This window comes from Nannospalax galili, unplaced genomic scaffold (genome assembly GCF_000622305.1).
Source record: "Nannospalax galili isolate Female #2095 unplaced genomic scaffold, S.galili_v1.0 scaffold150, whole genome shotgun sequence".
In the NCBI taxonomy this organism is placed as follows: domain Eukaryota; kingdom Metazoa; phylum Chordata; class Mammalia; order Rodentia; family Spalacidae; genus Nannospalax; species Nannospalax galili.
Window position 1 is genome coordinate 656,995 of NW_008329320.1, and position 4,923 is coordinate 661,917.

The 4,923-nt window shown below is 38.0% G+C and overlaps 1 non-coding gene across 1 annotated transcript; it reads left to right on the forward strand.

Moving 5' to 3' along the window:
* The first annotated feature begins 1,409 nt into the window (after positions 1–1,409).
* On the forward strand, positions 1,410–1,518 carry LOC115070809. Its single transcript, XR_003849940.1, has one exon. It is a non-coding gene; the product is annotated as a U6 spliceosomal RNA (small nuclear RNA).
* Positions 1,519–4,923: the final 3,405 nt, after the last annotated feature.

Below are 4,923 nucleotides of genomic sequence, written 5' to 3' on the forward strand. Positions count from 1 at the left end.
AGCTGGAGCTGAATCACTGAGATCTGAGCTGAGTCACTTGTCTGAAGCTGTAACACTAAGTTCTGTGATCTAGTCTCCCCGGCGGGGGGGGGCTATCCTTCCGTCATCGACTCACAGATATCCAGCTTCTGCCCGCCTGCACCTCTCCTCGTGACCCAGCAGCTGACAGGTCCCGAACTTAGAGAGAGAGTGCACGGGTGAAATTGGGGCGGTACTCGACCGGGCCAGCCCTGGTAGCAGAGACCCACAGAGACGCGGAGAAGCAGGGACCCGCCAGCAATGCGGAGAAGACAAGCTGCGGGACGCGCCGCACCCCAGGTGCACGCAGGAGACCGGCGCCATGCCCAGCAGCTGGCGCCCCAAGATCCCCGCACACCCATAGTGAATAAGAATTTAAATATTAAAAATTTATGAAAATAAAGCACACTAACTCCACAGTTGTCGGCATCTTGTTCTATTCCGCAGGACCCGCCGCACCCCAGGTGCACGCAGGAGACCGGCGCCATGCCCAGCAGCTGGCGCCCCAAGATCCCCGCACACCCATAGTGAATAAGAATTTAAATATTAAAAATTTATGAAAATAAAGCACACTAACTCCACAGTTGTCGGCATCTTGTTCTATTCAAGCAACTAAAGGGATCTAAACATAGCCAGGGCTTTATGTAGCTGTCCAGTACCCTCTTCATCCCATTGAATGTTTCCTTCCCCGTTATTCACTCATCTTTCTCTACAACTCTGCCCCCCTTTTGTAGTGCTGGGGATTGAGCCTAATGCTTTCAATATGCTAGACTATCACTCTACCACCTAACTTCATCCCCAGTAGGTAGGATTATAAACATGGACACTACACCCAGTCAAATCTAATTCCTTATTTCTTTAAGTGGATTCCTCTCCCAGCTTTTCTATTGACACACTGGTTTCTCAATCTTTGATCCCTTCAAACAAATCCTAGTCTTTCCCCCACATTGTGTTACTCTTCTTGTTGCTGTGACAGAATACTTGACAAAAACAACTTTAAAAAGAAAAATCTTTTTTTCACTCATGAATTGAAAAAGTACAGTCCATCATGGCATGGCAAGAAGGCATGGAGGCTGGATCAGCTTGGTCCCTGCCAATGGGAGTTTAGTGCAGTTGGTTGTTACACACTACAGACCAGAAAGCAGAGAGCTCAGGTGGTAAACAGAATCAGCCCCCTACCCTCAAGCTTTTTATGGTTCTATGTCTGTACACTATGGGCCACATGAGAAAAGGGTCCATAATCTCCCAAAACAGTGTCACCAGCTGGGACCAAGTGTTCAAATGTATAAGCCTGTGGGGGACAGGTTCTATACCATAACCAACTCATGGTCCCTTTGGCTCATGGCCATTTAATTTGCAAAACAGATTCAGTCCAACTTCAAAAGTTTTCAGTCCTGTTAACACTTTGGCAGCACATACACTAAAATTACAATGATACAAAGATTAGCATGGCCCCTGCACAAGGATGGCGTGCAAATTTGTGAAGCATTCCATATTTTTCAAAGACTATTTAAAAAATTGAAAGCACAAGAATGCAACATGCAGGAAATGTGGGACACCATGAAAGGAACAGATATACATATCATAGGCAAACAGGAAGGAAAAGAATCTCAGACCAATCTAATTGATCATATTTTCAACAGGATTTTAGAAGAAAACTTCCCTAAATTAAGGAAAGACATACCTATACAGATTCAAGAAACACATAGAACACCAATTAGGCAAAACCAGGACAGGAACTCCCCATGGCATATCATAATAAAAACACTAAAGGTGCAGAAAAAAGAAAAGGTGATGAAAGCTGCTAGAGAAAAGCAAGTTCTGTATAAAGGAAAGCCCATCAGAATTAAAGCAAATTACGAATGACCAAGAGACTGGACCAAAGTATTCCGAGTTCTAAATGACCTTGAATGCCAACCCAAAATATTTTACCCAGCAAAACTGTCTATCATAGTTGAAGGGGAATGGAAAAGTTTCCATAACATGAATACGCTGAAAGAATTCATTTCCACTAAACTGGCCCTTCAGAAAATACTCAAATCAATACAAAGGGCCAAAGAGAGAAATGTCTATACCCAAGAGATTACAGAAAGAAAACAAAGGAAGGTATAATTATAGAAACACAAAATAGGACCAAGAACACAAACAAATTAAAATGACCATAACAAACACACATCTTTCAATGATAACTCTAAACATCAGTGGCCTCAACTCCCCAGTAAAAAGACATAGGCTAGTGGAATGGATTAAGAAACAAATCCGTTTTTTCATTGTCTTCAAGAAACTTATCTCACCTTCAAGGAAAGTCGCTACTCTTAGGGAAAGGATGGAAAAAATATTCCAAGCTAATGGCACTAAGAAGCAAGCAGGTGCTGCAATTCTAATATCTAACAAAATAGACTTCAAATTAGAACCACTCACAAGAGATAAAGAAGGTTACTTCATTCTAATCAAAGAAACAATTAATCAATAAGATATTACAATCACAGTATATGCACCAATCTCTGGTGCACCTACAAATTTCATTAAAACACTACTGTAGGACTATGAAACACAGATTAATCCCAAGTCAGTAATAGTAGGTGACTTCAATAACTCACTATCTCCAATAGACACGTCAACTGGGCAAATAGAGAGACATCTGAATTAAATAACATCTTACATCATGTGGACCTAACAGACATCTACAAAATATTCCACCCAAGCACCAAGGAATGCACTTTCTATTCAGCAGCCTGTGCAAGTTTCTCTAAAATTGACTACATACTGGGGCACAGGACAAACCTCAACAAATACAAAAACTTTGAAATCATTCCATGTATTCTATCAGGCCACAAGGATGGTTTATAATCAACAGCAAAAGAAGCTCTAATAACTACATGAACTCATAGATATTAAATGACACTCCTGAATGATGAATGATCAAAGAAGAAATTTAGAAAGAAATAAAAGTATTCCTAAAACTAAATGAAAATGATAATACAACACAACAAAATTTCAGGGACATTTTAAAAGCAGTCGTAAGAGGGAAGCTTATAGTTCTAAGTGCCTACATTAAAAAAATCAGAAAAACAACATACAAATAACTCAAGAGTACAACTCAAAACTCTGGAAAAGCAATAGCAAACCAAACCCAAAGCCAGCAGATAAGAAGAAATAACAAAAATCAGAGCAGATTGATGAAATAAAAACAAAGAAAACAATTCAAAGAATCAATGAATCTAAGAGCTGGTTCTCTGAAAAGTTAAACACGAGAGACACACCCTTAGGTCAGTTAACCAAAAGAAAGAATTATCAAATTAACATCAGGGATGAAATGAGAAACATCACAGCAGACAAAAAAAATCCAGAAAATTATAAGGTAATACTTTAAAAACCTAAACTCTATTAAATCTGAAAATCTAAAAGAAATGAATGAATTTCTAATTCATAGAAACCACCAAAGATAAACCAACAAGAAATCAACAATTTAAACAGAATCATAACAAATAAGGAAATTGAAAGAGTAACACAAAACCTCCAGACTATAAAAAACCCAGGACCAGATGGAGTCACAGCAAAGTTCTCCCCGACATTCAAGGAAGATCTACAACCAATACTTCTTAAATTATTCAAAAAGATAGAAAGAGAGGGAGAGTTCTCCCAAACCCGTTCTATGACCCCAGTATCATCTAATACCAAAACCAGATAAAGACAACAAAAAAGAAAACTATAGGCCCATGTACCTAATGAGTATAGACATAAGGCTTCTCAACAAAATACTTGTTAAACTCCATACAGGTACACTTCAGAAAGATCATCCACCATGATCAAGTTGGCTTTATGTAAGGCAAGAAATGTAATAAATCATACAAGTGGACTTAAAGACAAAAACCATATGGTCATCTCAATAGATGCAGAAAAGGCCTTTAACAAAACCTAGTATGCATTCATGTTAAAAGTCCTAGAGGGAACTGAACTAGAGGGAACATACCTCAACATAAATAAAGCTATATGCAATAAACCCATAGCCAACATCATTCAAAATGGATAAAAACTGGTGCTAGAAATTCTGATAGAGCAATAATACAAGACAATGAAATTAAAGGAGTATTAATTGGAAAATAAGAAGTCAAATTAACACTATTAGCAGACAATATGATATTATATGTAAGAAATCTTAAAATTTCTACCAGAAAACTGCTAGAAATGATTAACACTTTCAGGAAAGTGACAGGTTACAAAATCAACTTACAAAAATCAGTAGCTTTTCTATATACCAATAACAATCAAGTGGAAAAAGCATGCAAGAAAATCCTCCCGTTCACAATGGCCTCAAAAAAAATAAAATAAAATAGGAATAAACCTAATCAAATACATTAAAGATCTCTACAATGAAAATTTTAAATCTTTAAAGAATGCAGAGGAAGACACCAGGAGATGGATGGACCTACTGTGTTCATGGATTGGTAGAATTAATATTGTGAAAATGAACATTGTACTAAAAACTATCTATAGATTCAGTGCAATTCCAATCAAAAATTCCAATGACATTCTTCACAGAGCTAGAAAAAACACCCTAAAATTCATATGAAATCACTGAAGATGCTAGATAGTCAAAGCAAACTTGGCAAAAAGAGCAATGCTGGAGGTTTCATCATACCAGATCTCAAAATATAATTACAGAACTGTAGTCATAAAAACAGCATGATACTGGTACAAAACAGCTATGTAGATCAATGGAACACAACAGAAGACCCAAACATGAGTGCATGAAATTTTAAACCACCTGATGTTTGACAGAGGTGCCAAGAACACATAATGGAGGAAACACAGCATCTTTAACAAACGGTGCTGGGAAACTGGATCTCCTCCTGTAGAAGAATGAAATTGGACAATTGGACCCTTCTCTTTCACCCTGCACAA